Source organism: Myotis daubentonii, chromosome 9, assembly GCF_963259705.1.
Source record: "Myotis daubentonii chromosome 9, mMyoDau2.1, whole genome shotgun sequence".
Lineage (NCBI taxonomy): Eukaryota > Metazoa > Chordata > Mammalia > Chiroptera > Vespertilionidae > Myotis > Myotis daubentonii.
In genome coordinates this window covers 70,853,584-70,874,795 of record NC_081848.1, presented here as the reverse complement: position 1 = coordinate 70,874,795, position 21,212 = coordinate 70,853,584, and the positions used below count along the sequence as shown (strand labels likewise).

The 21,212-nt window shown below is 52.0% G+C and overlaps 1 protein-coding gene across 1 annotated transcript in view; it reads left to right on the top strand.

Annotated features, from left to right (window-relative positions):
- The window catches only part of TSPAN18 (tetraspanin 18), a 145,602-nt gene that overhangs the window by 7,283 nt on the left and 117,107 nt on the right, over positions 1–21,212 (top strand). The window contains exon 2 of the mRNA XM_059709588.1: positions 19,983–20,061. The gene's annotated coding sequence lies outside the window, so the exon portion shown is untranslated. The remainder of the gene's footprint in view (positions 1–19,982; positions 20,062–21,212) is intronic.

Below are 21,212 nucleotides of genomic sequence, written 5' to 3'. Positions count from 1 at the left end.
AGGCCCCCTCCCGTACTGCAGCTTCCCTGGCTGGGACCGATTGCAGTGTGCTCGCTGGCCAAGTGCACCTCAGCCTCTTGGGGTGCAGCCCCTGCCACCTGGTGCCTGACAGGTAGGGCTCCCTCCAGCAGGGTAGGCCCCAGGAGCTTATCTGCTGCGGGGTCTTAGCCCCCACGAGCATGAGGTGAATGGAGAGGTCTTTGGGAGGTGATGGTTCGAAGGTGACCCATTGCCCCCTGGATATGGTGGACACTTGTCCCTGGAGACACTGCAGAAGGTGACCTTCTGCTGCAGCTGCCAAGACGCTGGGGAGGCACTGCTGACCCTGGCTGCTCTGAGAATCCCTGGCAGGCACGCAGGCCAGCGGGCCTGTGAGTCGGCCACTACGGGGTCCCTGAAACCTCAGTGTCTGCAGTCCTCCCACCTGGAACTCCTGGGGCAGAGCTTAGAACAAGCCAGGAGCCCTTTGGACGAGGCGATGTATTGGTTTCGTAGAGCTACTGTAACGAAGTGCCACACACTGGGGGCTTCGCACAGCAGACATTTATTCTCTCACAGTCTGGAGGCTGGAAGTCCAAAATGAGGTGTTGGCAGGGCTCCAGGGGAGGGTCCTTCCTGCTCCTTCCCAGCTCCGGTGGCTGCTGGCAGCCCTTGGTGTTCCTTGGCTTGTGGGCACACCAGTCTGTTCCTCTGGCATCACATGGCGTTCCCCGTTTCTGTCTTCCCTCCTACGGGGACACCGGTCATATTGGATTAGGACCTAATGACATCATCTTAACTTGAGTCCATCTGCAAAGACCCTGTTTCAAATAAGGTCACATTCACAGGTACCAGGGGTTAGAACATCAACATATCTTTTTGGGGTTCACAACCCAATTCATTACAGGTGAGTGCTATTATTGCCCCATCTTACCACCAAGAAAGCCACCTCAAAGAGGTTAAGTAATTTGCCCAAGTTAACCTGATGATGGGTATATTAATCTCTGTTCATTTCCGCTTTCTTATCCATAACGTAGGGATTTATACCCACCTCGTGGCTTAGTTATCAGCATCAAAGGAGGTAAGTGTCTGCATCCACGTGTCTTGCCCACAGCTGAGCATTTGTCTGATGCTGCTATCTGCTCTCCACCGCCTGGAAAGGTGCTGGGTGTTCAGTCTGGGCTCAGGAAACAGCAACGGATCTGAATTGTAACCAGTTGCAGGCAGAATGTTTTCTAGAAATAATGATTTGTAAGGACTGCCTGACAGGCACCATTTGCATTCTTCCCACATGTCTTTCTGAGTCGCCTGCCATCGCCATCTCCTCTCAAGTTGAGAATTTCTGATTGAGACGAATCGCTCTGGCTTGCCATTTGTCCTGGCTCACCTTTAGCACTGAAATCGCCGGGACGTGTGCAAGTTGGGCTTCTCTCTCCAGGGGCGGCATTTGGGCAGCTCTGCCTAAGGCGGGGGCTGAGGAGGGAAACAGAGAGCTCCCGGCTCCAGAGTCCAGCCCAGGGGGCCCAGGGGGGCTGGGGGGCTCAGAGGTGAGGCTGAGGGCTCAGACATGCAGCCTCGGCCCCACGCCTGACAGTAGAGGAGACACCGTGCCATTGAGGAGGAGGAGGAGTGTGGCTTCTGAACAGAACAGCCTGGGTTCAAATCTCGGGTCAGCCCCGTATCTTGAACTCTGACAAGGTACTTCTCTGTGCCACCATTTGACCTCATCGGGTTTTATGAAGGTAAAATAAGCGTAAAATGCAGAAATGTTTCTCTCAGGATTGAATGTGGCACTTCAAAACTAGTCAACGAATGTTAGAATTATTCTAATTGTTTTATTAGATGGGATGAGGGCAGAGGCCTGTCTGTTTTGTTTCCATGGACCCTGCAGGATGTAGCTCCGTGCCGGGGTGGAACAGATGCTCAGTTCATGTGTGCTGAATGAATGAGTGAATGAATGATTGAATTCTTAGTAATAGCTTCTCTGGGATCACATCCTTCCTTGCAGTTCGGCTCACACACTGCATCAGGGAAAACATCTGTTGTGTAACGTCTCTTCCTCTTGTCTGGCGATACCACCGGAACCAACCCAGTGGGGAGTCCCAGGGCACCGTAGACACTCAGGGAAAGCATTAGGTCTGGGGGTGGGGGCAGCGCAGGCCTCCCCATGGAGTGAAGTACAAGGTGAAGCGTGGAGGGTGAGGAGAAGCTGGGGAAGGGGAGCCTGGAAGGTTGTCACCACAGGAAGTGGCTATGTGGAGGCCCAGTGGGAAGAGCCACACTCACAGTGTGGGGCTTTCCCACGACTTATGGGGGGACAGAAGGACACGGCCAGCAGAAACAGTGCCCCCCACTCTGGCACATGGAAGGGAGGCCGGCCCTTCCCCAGGGTTACTACCTAACAGGTGGATCTCGCTCGAGGCAGCCAGAGCTATAAAATGCCAGCTGGATCAGAGGGTCCTCATTCAATTTGCAGATGGATGAACTCTCAGATTCCCATTGACCCCCACCGCCTTAAAAATAAAATTCGATTTACCGGAGTTCGACTCATGCTGTCAGGGAAAACATCTGTTGTGTAATGTGAGCATGTTAGCCTCCTGGCTGGAAACCCTTACGTGGATTCTCATTTGTGTTCAAAAGGCTTTCCTGAGGCCTCTGCCCCCACCCCATCCAAGCCTGCCCCCCTCAACTCCAGCCCACTTTGCTTCCTTCTCTTGCCCCCACCCGCTCAGGGCCACTCTGTATGCTCTCCCCAACATTCCCTGCAGTGCTTTTGCCTCCCTCTTGAGCTACCTGACTCCTCCTCATCCTTTTGATCCCAGCCCCTTGTATCACCTCCTCTGGGAAGTCCTCCTTGACTCCATAATCCCCTCCTTAATGGGCGGTTGTTGAATATGTGTGTGATTATTTCATGTCCGTCTCCCCCACTCTAGTGTAAGTCCCAGAGGCAGGGACCCTGTCTGTCCTTGCTCGTCCATGGACCCCAGGGACCTGGCAGGTGCTCAGGAGGTGCCCCCTCTGCAGCCCAGTCTCCTCCAGGTTGTTTTGGGTAATGGGCATGGCTAACATGTACTGGTCACTTGCAGTGTGCCAGGCGCTTACAAGTCTGATCTTAACCAGTAGAATGGCTTACAGTCCCAGCTCTCTACCACTCATCAGCTCCACAGCCTCGGGCAAGTCACGCAGCCTCTCTGTGCCTCATGTTCTCATCCATAAAATGGGACTAAAACTAATATCTAATTTATTGAGTTGTGAGGATTAAATAACTTAATTCATGTCAAGTTTATTTTCTCACAGTGTTGGGGGCTGGAAGTGCATGATCAAGGTGCTAGCAGGTGTGGTTTCTTCTGAGGTCTCTCTCCTTGGCTTGCAGAGGGCCGCCTTCTCGTGGTGCCCTCACATGGTCTTTGTTCTGTTCGTGTTCACCCCTGCTGCCTCCTGGGTGTCTAGGTCATCTCTTCTTATAAGGACACTGGTCAGATTCAATCAGGGCCCTTCCTAAAGCCTTATTTTAACTGAATTACCTCTTTAAAGACCCTACCTCTAAATAGTTCTATTTTGGAGGTATTAGGATGAGGGCTTTAATGTATGAATTTTGGGGGAAACACAATTCAGCCTGTAATGCCCTCTAATTTGGTACTAAGACTATCCCCGTTTTATGGTTGAGGAAACTGAGGCACAGAGAGGTTAAGTCACTTGCCTAAGGCCACACAGCTGGTTACCAGAGTTGTAGCAACGCAAACCCAGGTGGTCCGAACCCCGGAGCCCAGTGTCAAGCCCAGTCTGTTCCTTGGGTTGTGCCCGTGGGACACCAGGATCTTCCCATTGGGGCCAGTTTGTGTCTTAACAGCGCGAGTGGCGGGGAAGTCAGCATCCAGAGGTCTCAGAGGCCTCTCGCCGGGCCCTTTTCTCCCTTCCAGCCCTGAATCCCTTGTTCATCGGCAGCTACCAAGCCTTTGAGGGAATGGGGACCGCTTCCTGCATCCGGGCTGAGAGGGAGGCCTCGATGGTGAGGGAAGGAAGTGAGAGGGTCCCAGGGAGTGCGGGAGATGACTGGCTTCAGGGTTTTCTCCCTCTGCAGCGGTCATTTATTTTATTTTCCAGGTCTCAGGAGCTCATGGGAAAGAATCGTGCTTTAGTGGTGAAAGGCTTAGGGAGAAAATAATCAGAAAATATGGACATAGAACAGAAGCATATACAATGGAAACTAACTCTCAGTCTTAACGCAGTCTCCTCGCCCAGAGACAGCCAGCTTCCTGTCTCTCGAATTGTCCTCTGGGTCAACGGGCACATCTGTGTGTGCAGCACCTTCATCTTACAGCTGTTGAGGCTCCACCCTCTGCTCTGCCTCCCGCACGTTTTCCCTTGTTCTACGTTCTACGTTCGCACATCCACGTCTGCCTTGTTTTCGTTGGTTATCTCCAAGAGCAGACTGTGAGCAAGGATTTGGATGCAAATAGTAAATATGAGGTTGGTCCCAGAGAGCTGAGAGGGCAGGGAGGGGAGGAAAGCCAATCAACGGTGCACTAATGATCTGCCTATCTCTGTGGGCAACTGGGGTTCCTTCCCTCCCACGGGGGACCCTCCCAGTGATTGTGTGGAGCTCACCTGAGAGCCGCCCCAGTGGGTGGTCACCAGCGTCCATCTCCCATGAGCCGAGGGCTGCTCCTGGGACATTGGCACCCGGATACTTCCAGCCTGACTTCAGGCCAGTAGACGGAAGGGGGCTTGAATGTGGCTCCCAGAGTGAACGCATGTTTCCTGAGGCTGTGGGGGGCCCCCAGGGTGGACCGTGGGGTGTGGGAGAGCCACAGTTCACGTATCTTGAACGCTGCGCATCCTTTTGTGAGGGGTGCCTGGTGTTCCTGCGTGGAGAACTATGATGCTTTGCCGGATTCCCTAGTGATGGACCGGAAGGCCTTTCTCGCACACACCTGTTTCCTGATGCTCCACAATCTGGGGAGACCACCTGTGTGGACTGGCTTCCTGGGTCAATGGCCATCTCCTCTCTCCCAGTTGCTTGGCCCTGTCCAGCCCCTTTCTGCTCCTGTTCATCCCTGCTTGGTGCTCACAGATGTCACTTTGACCCTTTCACCTCGTGGGACCCAGGTGCCTGGGCCAGGTGGGGTGTGCGAAAGGACCCTGGGACCCTTTGCGGAGAACTTGGGGGCAGGAGGCCAGAGGTCACAACAGAGGGTGATTCCCACCTTCCTCCTGGCCGTCTGTTGGCAGATCAAAGGGTTTTCTGTTGTTGTTTTATTTTCCTTTGCAGTGGCTTCTTGCTGAGGAAGCAGGCTGCGGAGCCAAGGCAAACAGAGACCTCTGAGGCTGCTGCCTGCTTGTTGTGCAAGGCTGAGCGAGCTGGAGGATGGGGCCGTGGTGCTGGAGGGGCTAGAGCTGGGGCCACAGGTGGGAACTTCCCTCCTCTGAGCCCAGAGACCCGATGGGGACCCTGGAGGCCAACCTCAGAGCCTGGTGGGACTCCATGAGGCCTGGGAATGTGGTAAAACCATGAAATTGGGAGGCTGGGGCTGGGGGGTGCCAAGACAGTTGGATCACAGCCTAGATCCATCATCCCATGAATTGCTGTCCCCATTGTTCCTCAACTGGTGAGATTGGGAGAGCACTGGACTGGGAGTCCAGAAAGTCAGAGTTTAGAGCCTAGTTCTTCTTTGGCTCGAACTAGCTCTTGTTTCTGCTGTGGACTTTTGACACCTCGTCTGCCCACTGGGGAGTGGAGGCTGCTTGCTCTCCGGGTCTCCGTCCGCCTCTAGAGTTGCCCCTAGGAATCCTGACCGGGGAGTGTGACCTGAAAGCTCTGAATTCTCAGGAGAAAAGAGCTTAGGACGCTTAGGAAGCCCAGGCAGGGCCGTTGAGGGAAGTGGGGGTGTTGTTTAAATAAATGAAGAGCCAAGGAGGAAAATCCATCAGCATTATTTTCAATAGCTGGGATGATATGCATAACATTTCCTCCCTTTCATTTGATAATGTTTCCTTCTCCAAGTAGTTTGAAGAAAGAAAGTGTCTGAGGATTTGCCACACAATGAGCTCAAATAAAAATATCCTCTTTAAAAAGTGGTTGCTATGTAATTGAATTTAAATAACGGGCAATTTTTGTTTCTAAGTAGCCCAACCAGTATTCGAGCACGATTCTAACTATTGAGAGGTTCGTGTTTGTTGTGTGAGAGTGTAAAGAAAAAAACGGTCTCACTGATAGTCTTTTTGGCAAAACAACGATAATAGTGTATTGAGTAAAGTTCATGTGTGCCTGCTGGTGAGAAATGTCTGGGATTGAAATTAAATGCTCCTCTGGAAGAAAGCCATTTCAAGGCATTTGTGGAGTCCAGTGGCATTTGAACTGAATGTGAGAATTCTGGGGTCTGAGTCCCACAGATCTGAGTTCAGAGTCTGATTCTGTCCCATACTAGCTGCGTGACATTCGGCAGTTTTTAAAATCCTAACTGAGCCTCAGTTTCCCCATCTGGAAAAAAGGAACAGCAAAGGCTGGCTCAGCTATTTAGCCTGGTGCCGGGTGTGGAGTGACCTACCTCGTTGGCTCTCTTCCCTTCCCTTTCTTTCCAGAAGCACAGAGAGTTTTTTCATGGTTGTGCTAGACCCATGGACACTACCTCATCTGATGCCCAACAATCCGACTGGGGTGAGATTTTTTAAAACAAATTTATATTATTATTATTGTTATTGATTTTAGGGAGAGGAGAGGAGATGAGAGAGGGAGAGAGAGAGAGAGAGAGAGAGAGAGAGAGAGAGAGAGAGAGGTGAGAGAAACATTGATCGGTTGCCTCCCACATGTGCTCCAACCAGGGACTGAACCTGGAACCTGGGTATGTGCCTTGACCGGGAATCAAGCCTACTACCTTGTAGCATATGGGATGATACTCCAATCAACTGAGCCACCCGGCCAGGGCTGGGGTGAGATTTTTGGTCCCCATTCTATGGAGGCAAGGGCTTTGCGGATGAGTGATGCGTGAGTTAGCAGCAGCAAGGGTCTCCTGGTCATGCTGGGCTTCAGCCCCGGCTCTGCCTAAACTTACTAACTTGGTGACTTTGGATGAGCTATTCAGTCTCCCTGAGCCTCAGTTTACCCATCTGTAAGATGGGAAGAGTAGCACCCACCTCAAAGGACTGTGTTGGGGTTAGGACAGGACTATTAGAAAGTGCACAGCATGCCTGGTGCTGTCCCCGCATGCCCATTGGGAGGGGAGACTCGGCGGTTACTGCGATGTAGCTCCCTTTGCTGATGTCGGGGTGGGAGACGGGAGTTCTCTGGGGCCCTGGCATTCCTCTGGCCAATCGAGGCCAGGCTCCAGGTGGGGTGGTGACTGCTGGTCATGGCACCAGGCACTCCCGCACAGGTGGGCATCTGCCTTGCCTTGTGGGGCAGCTGACAAGGAACCGGCAGGGGACATGCTGTCTTCACTCCCCACTCCCGGGTCCCTTCCTTCTCCCTTCTGCTCACAGTCAGGTCAGCCCTGTCCCCAGGGCTGGTTCTCAGGCACGTGGTGCTTCCACGGAAGCTTGCTGGCTGGACCTTTGCTGCCTACCAGGCTTCCTTATCCAAGAAACCACGTGGGTGTGGGGACCGAGCACCTTCCCCTGTGCAGCCTCAGTAGCTTCTCTGGAAAGTGGGCATTAATCACACCTGGCCCATCACTGCTGCTCAAGAATCCTAAATATGACTGTGAATATTCCTGTTGCTCTTGTCCTTGGTTCTGAGGAAGCATCTAGGGGGCCGTTTGGGGTTGACTTTGGTGTAAAGGATGTGGTTTGAAATGGCCTCTTTGTCTTCAGAACAAGCTGTTTTGATTTATTCAACTGTGGGAATTTGAAAATGGCCCAATTGTGTTTCCTCCTCTTGTTTTCTCTCTCTTTAGCCTTTGGATTCCCTCTCACTTGCTCCCACTCAAATCCCTCTTGCTCACTCGTCCACCCTCACACTTGTTCACACCCATCTTCTCACTCAGATAAGTGCAGGTGGAACGTCAAATGACTCAAATGCTTCTCTTCAACCTCAGAGGTTCATGATCTCATACGTACACGCGCTCAGACGTGCTTGCAAACTCACACTCAAACTCTCCTCCCTCTTTCCACGCCTCCTCCCCCGCCCCCCTCCTCACACCCTACCCCACCCCAGCAGAGCCTGAGGTCAGGAGACCTGGTTCTCACTCTGTCTCTTTCACCGACCATGGCTGTGTGACACGGGCCAAATCACTCAGCCTCTCTGGGCCTCAGTTTCCTCCCTCCCAACAGAGGCGAAGCTATCCGTTTACATTTAGAGAGATGATGACTTTCTTCCGCAGGATCTCAGGTCCTCAAGCTCAGGTCCCTCCTGCATCGTAAATTCCCTGACTCTGCAAATAGGTGGGTTCAACCTCATTAGGCAGACGGTGTGCCGACCTGAAATTACTTTTCTAGCCTTTTCCTGGTATGAAGAGACATCATTGTATTTTGAGCTAGAAATTAACATGAGGTCAGGAGAAAACAGAAAGCTCAAGAGGACGATTCACCCTTGACTTGAGACAGGATGTCGGTCTCAGTTGGTCTCATTCGTCTGTCCTCCCCACCGAGGTCTGAGGTCCGGGCGGAGGCGGCTAGGGAAACAGGGGCGGTGGTCCATTTGCCGTGGCCAGGTGGGGGAGGGGGGCGGTTCCGCCAGCAGGATCCGTTTCATTTTGTGTCCCTCTCACGCTGCCCCAGGACAGAGAGAGTAGATGTTAATGGGGACACTACAGGTAAGTGCAGCTGCCCTTCCCATTTTAGGGCCGGGGAACTGGAACACCATGGGGCTAGTGTGTCACACAGCATATCGGTGGCAGAGCTGGGGCCGCTGCTGGGTGGTGGCCTGCACGTGAGCTCAGCTTCTGACCTCCAACTCATGCTGCCCGTCCTGAGGGGCATGTCCTGAGGGGCGCAGTGATGCCGAGGTGGAGTGGAAAGAAACAGATTTCAAGATGGGATCTGAGTTTTACCCTGCTCTGCGACAAACTCAAGATGAACCCTGGGCACATCTATTACCCTCTCTGGGCCTCAGTTACTCACTGTAAGATGGAGGCGAGGGACCAGCGATCCCCAAGTCCCTTCCAGCGTGGTCTTCTGGGGTCTTCTGGGTGTTGGATTTTAGGCAGTGATTGAATCAGGCTGCGGGATTAAATCCTGGCTGAGGAGCTGCGTGGCCTTGGGCAGGTTACCCCAGTTCTGTGGTGCTGAGGTTCTCCATCTGCAAAGTGAAGTGGAGATGGACACCTATTGCCCAGAGGACTGAGAGGTAAGAAGCCCGGGACAATGTACGTGCTCCCGGGCCTGCCAGCTCTTCCTGTGGCTTTGTGATCTGTCTGGGAAGACCCTTTCGCTAGGGAGGGGCGCTCGCGACCTGGCATGGAATGCCCTGCTCCAGAGTTAGTGACCTTGTACATAAGTCACCATGAGGCCTTTGGATAAAAACCATTCGGCCGCCAGAATGCCTTGGGTTTCTTAACCAAGGTACCACCGTGGGCATTCCAAAGACTAACGTGAAAAGGACCTGGGATGATTTAGTTCAGTGGCATTCAACTTACTTGCAGCCATAGAAGTCAAAGAAAGTTCAACCTGCAGCAGCCAATAGGAAACACAATGGAGCTGCTGTGTTGAAGCAGGATGGGGGCTGCTCCTCCCACCTCCCCTCCACTTTGGTATCTCCCAGGGAACCCACAGGGAACCCATTCTGAGCATCCCACGAGGTGCCAGTTATAAAACTGAGATTCCTAAAGGGACAGTAACTCACTCAGGAATCAGAAGCAGGCCCGTTTGCTAGAATCATTGTCACTAGAAGGATCATTTTCCGTTTTTATAAGAGGGCCCTCCTGTGCTGCTTTTGGCCATTGGTCTTAATTAATCACCTAGAGACGTGGCTCTCAATATTGACACTCAGCGGCTGACATTTCTGAGTTTTCTCTCCTGCCTCCTCACAGCCATAGACAAAGGCTGGCTGGATATTTATTGTTCAATCAAGGAAAATGGGGCTTTTTATTTAGAAGCTTTTGAAACACAACATTTACCCAAGTAATCCTACCTGAGTCTGAAGGTGTTTGGAGACCTAGGAAAATGTATTTGACCAAAAGAAATCAATACATTTGTGCCCAGGATGAACCCACCGATGGGGTGGTTTGTAGGGGCTCTCAAGAGCCCGATGTAAATGAAGCCTCTCTCCCCACTCCCCACACTCCCCCTCTTGCAGCTACCCCCCCCCCAATTTGGTTTTCTAGATCACATGGTATTCCTCCCTCAAAACCCAATTTCCGCACAGATTTAGCCCGCAGTGACCTGCCACATGAAGAGCTTTAGTGAGAATCAATAGGCGTGGGTCCCTGGTGAGGGCTCCACGCCTGGTGCATATAAAATACGCTCGCTGCATGTAAAAAGCGAGACTGATGCTGGCAAAACATCTGGGGCACCTAGCACCGTGGGTCCTCCTGCCCCCTTTAAAGGCACGGTGCCCCGTCCCAGAGCAACTTGCTGACTTGCCCAAGGTCACACGGTGATTTAGAGGCAGAGCCCTTGGCCTCTAGGGTTCCTAGGCTGCGGCCCTTTCCAACATACAGAACCCGTCTTTGCTGAAGCCAGTCTGCCCTTTGCTTTCTGATCGAGGTGTGAACCCACTCCGTCTGTAGTGCCTGGGCGGGCAAAGGGAGAGATGGAGGGAACTATGGAGTCGAAGCTGGCTTTAGAGTGCATGAAGGTTTAGCTCCCAGAGCAGGTGGAGAGGTGTCCTGAGACATGTGCGCAGCACCTGTTGTGCCTCCATCCAGTGTGATGGGAGCTTTAAGAATGGAGAAGACCTGGTCCCCACCTGCACGTGTGGGAGAGACACATGCGAATTCAGTTCAAGGCCGGCGAGGCCTGTGCCTGGCTTCCCGGCACGCTGTGTGCTCCGGGGGCGTGTGGGAACACAGCCTTCTCCGAGCCTGACCCTGGCAGACCCGCGGATGTGTTTATTTCTTGCTTTTCCACGTGGGAGGCGGGTGTCTGGCCGTGTGGTTAAGCAGGCAGCCTCTGGGCAGTGCTGCTGGGATTCAGATCCCTTCTGACCGCTCAGACCTATGATCTGAGGCCAACGCTTTGTGCTCCTGTTTCTGCATCTGGAGAATGGGGAGAGTGATAGTACCTTTCACATGGGGTGGGGGCGAGACCTTAAACGGGATCATCCACACAAAGCGCTTAGCTCCCCGTCCACGGATGGGATTTGCAGGCAGTTTGCATTAGCTATTAATTTGGGGAGTTTTAGATGGGGGTGTCTCTCTATTTAAAAAATAATATTTATCACTTTTTCCCCTGATTGTAAAAGTCACATATGTATATATGCTGACTACCTAAAGATTCCCATTGGTAACATTTTGCTGTATTTCTTTCCCCCTGTGCAGTGTGTGTGTGTGGGGGGGGGGGGGGGGAGATTGGGCATATGTTGCCAAAGTATAATTTTCAAAAAATTGTAAATTCTATAAAATCTCATATAAATGTAAAATGAACAAGGGTCGGAGATTGAGCTCATTAATGTGGGAGCCAGCAGGATGGCAAAGCTGGTTCTCCGGAGAATTAGAGACGCTGGTTACATAGGCACTGGAGAAAGAATGCTGGAATAGGCGGCTGGATGGGATACAAAGCTGGTTACTGCCCTACAGGGCAATGCAATCTTAACCTTTGGGGTTATCTGTTCTACGAGACCTACAAATTCACGTGGAACTTCACCAGAGCTAAAGTTACATCCCTCCAGAATCCCCTGGATAATTCAGCAGTCCTTGGAGGCCTGCTACTCAGTGTTCCAACATGATGTTGCAAAGACAGTGCTCTCCCGGCCTTATTTCCAGGTTTGGATCACTTTCCTCAACACCATCTATATGCTCTCGCTGAGCATGCGCTACGAAGCACTGTGCGCCTCCCCTTCGACACTTAATATTGCATCACGTACATTTTTCAAAAGCAAGTTTGGAAGCAGGACCAGAATTCCCCAAAGGGTGTAAACCCAGCTTGATCGAGGTCCTCCTCTTCCCTGGGGGTCCCCCGGCAGCCACACTTGCTTCTGTCACCACCATGTTTTGTTTTATTTTTGTAACCGTCAGTTTCCCTGTCTCTCTGTCTAGACTGAGTTTCTTGAAATCAGGGATTTGTTGAGCTGAACTGTCCTCAGATCCTTCTCTCTCAAGCACCTAACACCCAGCCCAGAGCAATTCATTTTGGAGATGCTTGCTGAGCGAGTGACCATGGGTGTTAGGAAGAATGGCCGTTGCCAGTTACTATAGGTGAACCTTGCTGATAGGAGCCAGCAGGCTCCTCTCTGGGCCCAACAGAAGGCTGAGTCAAAGACACTCCCAACCCCCACACGGTGTCACAACCTTTTCACGCCCCTGTCTCCGGTTCTGCCCTTTCATTGTGTTTGGAGAGCTCTACATGTACGCTCAACACAGGAGACCCATCTGTCTCTTCTCTGGAGGACTCTTAAGACTGAGCTCTCCGAGCTCCTGACTTTCTTTCTTAATCAAGGTCTTAAAGGGGTAAAAACGTCTTGGCCTTCAAGCTGGGAAGGGAGAAGTGTAGCTGGGAGGATTAATCTCTTCACTATGAATTTTAAAGCTGTCTTGTTCCACGTGTTGGGAAAACCCATCAAAATGCTAATGCTGCTGCGGTCCAACCTCCTGCAGACCCCTTTCTGCATTAGAATATATTTAAGGGAGCCAGGAAGAATTACTAAGAATTGGGGTGTGGTTTTCCCCAGCCCACCACCTTCCTGTGGGTTGTAAAGTCTGAGTTAATAGCCCCAGGTTGAGGAGGAGGAAGGCTGCGGTAGGCCATGGGGTTGGCCGCTTCCCTCAGCTCAGGTTATGAGTTCTCAGCTTTCGGCTTCCCTGCGAGCTGCAGGGTGGCCAGTTTGGAAACATCTCTATTACTGTCATGTGGCTTTTTCATACAGTCGTGTGTCACTTAACGACAGGGATATGTTCTGAGAAACGCGTTGGTAGGTGATTTTGTCATTGTGTGAACATCATAGAGCGCACTGACACACACCTCGGTGGCCTAGCCTGCTTCACACCCAGGCTACCAGCCTGTTCAGCATGGTCCGGCACTGAATATTGTAGCCACTTATAGCACCATGGTAAGTATTTGTGTATCTAAACATAGACAAGGGACAGTCAAAATACAATATAAAAGGTAGATGCTGCACCTGTATAGGACACTTTGACTGAAGCTTGCGGGACTGAATTGCTCGGGGTGAGTGAGTGGTGAGTGAATGTGAAGGCCAGGACATTCCTGTACACGGCTGTAGACATTGCCAGCACAGTACCCTGAGGCAGCAGTACATTTATAAAACGACACGAGATTAAATCAAGCACAAGAGAAAACGATGCAGCCAAGAGATGTGGTAAATTAACACGGGAGGAACGAGGCTGCTGCCAGCGTGACAAGGCATCGTGTTTCACAGCAAACGCTTTGTTCTTAATAAGCAGGAAGAGGACACTCTAAAATGACAACACAAAGTATAGCAAACACGTAAACCAGTAACGTAGTCGGCGGTTACCGTTATCAAGTGTTATGTCCTGTACATAAGTGTGTGCGTGATACTTGCGTACGACTGGCAGCGCAGTAGGCTAGTTACACCAGCAGCACCACGAACACCTGAGGAATGAGTTACGCTGCGACTTTAGGACAACATGCAGCACCTGGGACGTGACTAGTGGACGGTATGATGGCTGCTACGACCTCACTGGGCGATAGGAGTTTTTCGGCTTCATTATAATCGTATGGGACCAATACTGTATATATAAGGCCTGTTGTTGACTGATAATCGTTAGGCGGTGCGTAACTATACTGCTGCTCTCAGAGGTGGAGGGTCCTGGGGAACGCGTCCCTGTACATTAAGACTGCACAGTGGATCCACGTTGAGCTCAAGAGCTGGAACGTGTGGAGGCAGCATTAGGACCAAAGCCAAGTTCAGCACTAAGACCACCTCGCCTTTCCTGAACCAAGCACTAGAAACAGCGGTTATTCTCGTGCCTTTGAACCCCCGGGTATCTTTGTGCAGACAGCCCAGTGGCCTGAGAACCTCTCAGATGTGTCCTTGGGAGGAGGGACCTATGGGTTGGCCTCGTGCAGGCGGACACAGGTGAGGTGGCTCTGGGGACTTTGGCTGAAAACAAAGTTGTGGGTTCTGGCCCTCAGCCTGATTCAGCTCTGTGATGGCAGGAGCGCTGCTTGGCCTCTTTGAGCCTCAGGTCCCTCCTTCGCTGGAGGGGAGGACACAGTCCACGTGGTAGAAGAGTTATGTCTTCGTGTTTTTCGTGTGGTTTCTCATCCAGATGACACTGTGGAGTAGGGGCGGGCAGGCCAGGTTCCACCTTCAGGGACAGGTCCCTTAACATCAGGCTTCTAGGCCTGCTGGGCACCCCCTCTTTGCGAGAGCGAGGGAGCCTTACTTGGCAGACATGGTGGATAGAATCATATGTGTTTTCTGTTTTCCCTTTTCCACCAACAGTGCACCCATGTTTAGCTACATAAAAATGCTGCTGCTCACTTTCCTCACCTGCAGAATGGGAAGAGCAATGATACCCTCCTGGCAGATGAGTGTTAGCTACAAGTGTGGGAGGCAGAAGATCAAGTGTAAAATGAACTCCAGCAGATGGATGCAATGGGTAGCCGGTGTTCTCACCTCCTGCTAACAGGAAAGCACTTCCAGACAGGGCAGGACAAGAGCAAGTGCAGGGCAGTGCCCTCAGGGGACAGGGGGTCCCAGGCTCCACATTGGCTCCACATTGCCCTTCCTGTTCCGCTGAGCATCCTGGTGAGGTCTGCTCACTACTGGGGAGAGCAGGAGAGACCCTGATTGGCATGTGCTGCCTGCAGCGAAGCCCAGACCTGATGGGAGGTGGGGTAGAGGGGAGATGATTATTAATGACAGTTACATTAAGAATAAACAGTTTCACTTGTTAACTTACGTTGGTACTTCCACCCTCCCCAGGCCAAGAGCTAATGGACTCAGGTTGGGAGTTCCTTACCCACTGGGACCCTTGCTAGCAGTGCCAACGCCCACTGTGCGCTGCCCAATTAAATGAAGGAAGTGGCTCTCCCTTTATGGAGCAAAAATAAATCCCAATCTTTCTGAGAATGTCATGGCTCCCCCTCAGCCCCACAGTGACCCAGGGGCACAATTAGCAGGCCAGTTCGGGGACTCATTATGGGAACAGGGTGAGCGGGCTGAGTGAGTGGGCGGGGCAGGCACTCTCCCAGGGAGACAAGTGCAGGTGGAGAGAAGATGCAGAGGCCGGATGCGGCTTCATTAGGGGCTGCTCTGGGAATAGCTGAGATGCAGGACCCAGCAGGAACTCCTCCTGAACTCGCCTTGGCTCCTCTCCCTCTCCCCCATCCCACACCAACCCCCTGCGTTGCTAATTTAAAACAAAGCAATATAGAACCCCTGCTTCGGCTTCGCTCCGGAGCCTTAAACTGCAGAGATTTTATCTGTCAATAAGCCCTGCATCAGCTGGCAGTGGCTCAGCCTGGATCCTGGGGCTTGGCGCTGGTGTGGGGACAAAGGACCCAGAGCTGAGCCACCTCCAGGCTCTCGCTGAGGACACTACCCCTTGTTGGGACACAGGAACAAGAGTCCTTGCGGTCACAGGGCTCAGAAGGATAGCAGTTCCACCTAGGAGCCAGGAAGAGATATAGAGTGGCTGAAGGAGAGAGAGAGAGAGAGAGAGAGAGAGAGAGAGAGAGAGAGAGAGAGAGAGAGAAGAGAGAGAGAGAGAGAGAGAGAGAGAGAGAGAGAGAGACTGTAGAGGAGCTAGCTGGGAAAAGCCTCATCACTGGGCTCATCACCTCCCTTCATCCTTTCCTTGCTGCCTCTTCCAGGAAGCCTTCCCAGCTCTCCTCTGAAATCCTACTGACTTGGAATCTAGGGTATCAGAAGATTATAAAATAGTGGTTTTCAATGTTATCTGGAAACTTAATAAATAAAATATCAGAAAGTCCAGTTGCTGTGAATTAAGTGTTAGCATATGTCTGGGTGTAGACCCCATCTGTTTTTTGTGTCGACCACTGAGGGATGGAAGCGGGGGAGGGAAGGATCCGAGAAGTATAGCTTGGAACCACTGGTCATGGCTACTACCATTTTTACAGTAAGTAGCAAGCAGATCCTATTTTACACAATCCCTGCCTCCTCTGTTTATGGACTGCTTATTTTTGTGCCAGGTACCTAGGGAACCACTTACAATCTGTTAGCTCATCCAATCCCCAGCTCAGGCCCGCCAGGTGGGACTGTGACTGTCCACATTCTGCAGAGGAGTTCGGTTTGACTGTGGGGTCTGTGTGTATTGTGAGGCCCTGAAGGTGGGCCTGGAAAGATGGGAAACCAGGGGTAAGATGATAAAAGTCCCCGTGTGCAGGCAACGGGAGACCAGGGGACCCACTGAAGCAGGAGGGAGATGCGGTGCTCCACATTGATGGGCCTAGTCCTACAGCAAAAGAGAAGGGAGCCTGTTTGCAGCAAGCAGACAGGCAGTGGTGAGGCTGATCCAGGCAGAAGGGGCAGGGGCGGTGGGGGTGGAGAGTCAGGGATGATCTGAGAGACATGGATGGAAGAGGAGCAAATATTGGGGAAAATTGAGAAGAGTCTTCAATGTGGGTGTCAGTTATGCAGGGGCCTCTGTTCTTGAAAATTCATAGAGTTTGCACTGCTGGGTGTGTGTTCTATTTTAATTTAAAAATAGAGTAGGAACCATCAGAGTGAAAGTAGAGTAGGAAACATCATTAAAGTCTCTCCTCTGGGCGTCATCCAGGACACCAACGTGGCTCTCAGAATTTGCCTTATAACCCGAGAGCTGCTTTTCCGCACACAGTGCACGTTTGCTTTGTTTGGAAGAAGAGGAGGAAAAGGATCTGAGCTTTGAGTGGAACTTTGCAAAATGGGGGGACTTGGCCAATAGTCCTCACATTTACTGCCATTGATTAGGTTCTGGCAATATTTCATGGAGTCTAAGGCACGCTTTGTTTTTTTAATATTTTAATGTCTCTGAAACCAGGATGCATCATATAAAAACTGACATGTCATCATTAATTAGCTGACCGTGTTTTCTTTCTTAGAAACCCATAGAATATAATCCGGAGTCTTGTATTCAAGGAATAGGATAGTGTCTGGCAGGCCCTCTGCTGAGTCTTGTGTACACATTCCTCATGCAATCCTCACAACATCTTATGAGTTATCGGATGTTGTGAGCCCTTTTTCCCAGATAAGGAGTGGAGGTGTGGAGTCAGAAAGTCCTTGCTCGAGGTCACAGAACTGGTTAGGGCTGGACTGGGCATTTCAGCCCATGCCACCTCATATCCGTGGGATCTTAGTACAAAGCAAGACCAAGTCTGTGACCTGGAGGGTGGTGGCCCTTCTTTCCCACAGCCCAGGACAGCCAGGGCGACAGCGAACGCCATCACCCGGCTCACCGTCATGCGATGCTGCCTCTTGTCACCCAGCACCGGTCTCCCCTCTTGGCCTTAAACCCTGGGATTCTTTTCTCCCTCCCAGGAGGGCTCCGGGTCCAACATCTGCAGTGACCTCCCTCCTCCACGGAGAGGAGGGGGCTGAAATGAGATCTCAGGGAAAAGGGGGAAGAAATTCCGAGCCCAGCTGGTTTCCCTCACACAATGAAGATCTGCTTAAATGGGAATTAGGATTAGTGCTGGGATTTGCCTCTCCGGGCAGAATGGTAATAAACTAATCTCCTCTCAGGCTGCAAGAAAGCAGAATTCCTGTGAAGACGGGAGACAGCTTCAGGCTCGGGAGTGCAAAAGCTGGGAAGTAATGTGGTTATTGACAGGCCTACGCGCACTGCCGACATGCAGCCCCCAGCTCCTTCCCCGTGTGGCTGCGGCCTGTAATTTCGTTAATGTGTGACATTCACCCAGGCTGCGTGGCTGACAGGCATGCTTGACATTAATACGTGTTCCTCTGGTCCCCAGAGATCATAAAAGCTCATTATCAGTTCTGAGCCAGTAAATGTAGTTCCCGGCTCAGGTGGGCCCCAGTCTTCAGAAATGCCCCCCGGGCAGTGAAGCAGCGGCCATCTGCGTGAGCCAAGAAATCTCCTCCTCCCTTTGTCCTGGGGACTGAGTCCCAGGCCACTGGGAGGTCACAGGAACAGCCCTTCTGCCCACAGAACCCTGGCTTCCAATTTGCACCCAAGAAAAAGGGCTCCTCTGCCCTGCGATGGGAGGGTGCCCACCCAGAATTATGGGAAGGCTGTTTGTGTGCATCTAGTCAGAGCCTCTGCCCAGCCAACCCGCTTCTAGGCTTTGGAAGTGCACGGACATTTCCACGCAGAGATGTGGGGGTCACTGCAAGGTTGCAATGGCCGGAAACAGAAATACCCCACATATCCATGGGGAGGAGGACACTGTATTGTGGAGCACATGCACTCTGGGGCACTGTGCAGCTGTGAAAACGACTCCGAAGGTCTGTATAGTGTCATAGTCATGGGTAGACATGATATCCCTGATAAGCGGCCTTGTATGTAGAACATCTGTGGCAGGATCCCATTTGTATAAAGTCACACTGTCTGCATGTGGGCTCACATAGAGTGAGGTTTAGAAGGGCACTCAGTACAGAGTCTTTGCAGAGATTCTATCTGTTAATTAGGATGCATGGGGAAGGAAGAACTTTCAGTGTGTAGTTAGAGAATTGTAGTTAGAAAATATATGTCCATGCATGTGTATATGTATCATGAATTCCTCTGATTGTAGCCTTAGTCTGGCCCCTATGCATGAGGTCCCCAGGCTGACAATGTCTGGATGAATGAGGTAGAGGTAGAGGTGGAGGTAATATCCTCCGGCCAAGCCCTGTTCCCCATCAGTTAGCAGGGAGCCCCGAGAATGCCCTCTGTGAGGACGGTGCACTGCAGAGCAGACCTTGCACTCACAGCTCTCCTGCTTGCACCTCTCACTGTGGAGGTGGCACTTGCACCAGGCTTGTCTTCCCAGGGACCCGAGTTCTAGTCCTAGTTCTGCCCCAGTTCAGAGCTATGACTCTGGGCAAGTTATTTAATGCCTCGGAATCCCTGGTCCTCATCCCTGAAGTGCTAATACTTTCTCATAGACTTGGAGAGGGTGTCGGGCTGATTGTCATAATCGTTTGAGGTAGCCTGAAACTCGATCAGGGCTTCCACTGTGCAGCCTGGCCATTGAGGGCAGCCGGAGCGGGGAGGGGGAGAGGGGAGGTCAGGGAACTTGGCTCTGCCCTGTCTGCTATAAGTTTTGCTTTTGTTCCTCAGCTGTGCACATGAATAACCTGGTCCCCTGGGACTGGCCTAAGCCCTGGCAGGCAGGTGTGTGGCCTGGGCACAGTGAATTTGATCCTTCTCCTGTGACCTGGGACTCAGTCATATGGACAGAGGAAGTGGGAGGGGCGGGACTTTGGCCCCTGCACTCTGGGGCTGAGCTGTTTTTTCACCACCAACAGCCCCTCCTCTTATGACTTATCTCTTCATGGATTCCAGACCTTGAAAGGTTTGTTCTGCCCCCAAAGCCTGCTTTCATTAGGCAATGATTAATTCCCTTTCACATTTCCAAAATTACTCAGAGCGCCGTTTTTCCGCCTAAGGAAAATGGAGTTCCCACACCAAGTTGATAAAATTCTAGCTAGAAGCAAAGAAACATGATGCGATGTTGTAATTAGCATCTCTCAAAGTCATCACATGGACGTTGCACAGGCTCTGGGGCTGATGTTAGAAGACGGAAAATATGTCCCAATCCGTAGGCCCTTGGGGACGCCATCCTGGGAACCTGGGTGGGGCTGGGTGCTGAGTTCTGTCTTTCTGGCCAGGGGAACCTGTCTGGCTGCTGCACCTGCAGAGGTGCAAGGAGGGAGCATGCACTCAGAGAGTGGGTGTGTATCTGGACTGAGCTGGCCCCCTGAAGCCCCATGCCCTGCTAACCCACACCTTCTTAAAGCTTACTTCTCTCTCTCCTCCCTCCAGAGTGTCTTCTGAAGCCACCATCAGAGAGAGACGTCAAGAGAATCCTGCCACCCCTGAAAGAAAAGACCAGTTGAAAGAGGTATGATTTTGGCATCATGGTGGAGCGGCATCTCAACTCAGTCACATAAGCGGGTGTAATCTCCTCTCCTCTCCCTGCCCTCCAAGCCCGCCCTCCCTGAGTGAGAGGGCTCTCGACTCCTGCTGGGGAATGCAGGGCAGGTGAAGAGTCGCTTTACTCTTGTCGCCACCCCAAATGTTTGTTCAGGAATGGGGAGCAAGTGTGATGTGTGAGGAGAGAGGCTGATGCTCAAGTGGGGTCTCATGAGGCTGGTTGCGCTGTTGAGGGGACTGCAGGTCAGGGTTGCTCCTGAGTCCACCCAGGAAGTGAGGGCCGAGGGATTGGAGGGAGGGAGCCCTTGGAGGGGGGCTGCACCAGCCGCCTGATGGCATTTGCAGTTTTGGTTGCCTCTGGTGCCCGTGGTAGGGAAGCACTGGGTTACTGTCCTCATCACTCATCTGAGAGTTCCCTGCTCTCCCAGTTCATCCTCTCACTTTCAGACTGTGCTGGCTGGCCAGGATTTTCCCAGCTGCAATCCAAGGCAGGTTGGCCAGCTCCCCGAGGCGGGTAAAGCGGGGCCAGGCTGAGGCCCGAGTGGACAGGCTCAGAGGAATGGTGAGGCCTGGCACCTGTGTGGGCTCTCTCTCCCCCTCAATAGCGCCTGTGCCCTGCAGCACCCCAGCCTGGCCAGCTGTCGGGCCACAATCTTAATTATAAGCCTCCTGCAGCAGATGCCCTATCCTCACAGGAAGCTATTGCCTTATCATAGCGCCTGGATCTTGCATGGCTTTCTTACTCAGGAGAAGGCTCTGAAGTGAGTTGGAAAAGGCTTAACTTCCCCAGGACCTTTCTGCTACGGGTGTTTCTCTAATCAGAGGAAGCTGAGGGCCTGGGTGAACGAAGGGAAAGAATCTCCTTTTTTAAAGTATACTTTTACTGATTCAGAAAGGAAGGGAGAGCGAGAAAGAGATAGAATCATCAATGATGCCCCACACTGAGTATGGAGTCCGAAACCCAGGCATGTACCCTGACAGGAAATCGAATCGTGACCTCCTGGTTCATAGGTCGACGCTCAACCACTGAGCCATGCTAGCCAAGAATTTCTTTAAGTACACGAAAAAGAACCAAGCATGTTATTGTTCCTGGGTTATCTTCAGGGGAGCTGTGCAGGA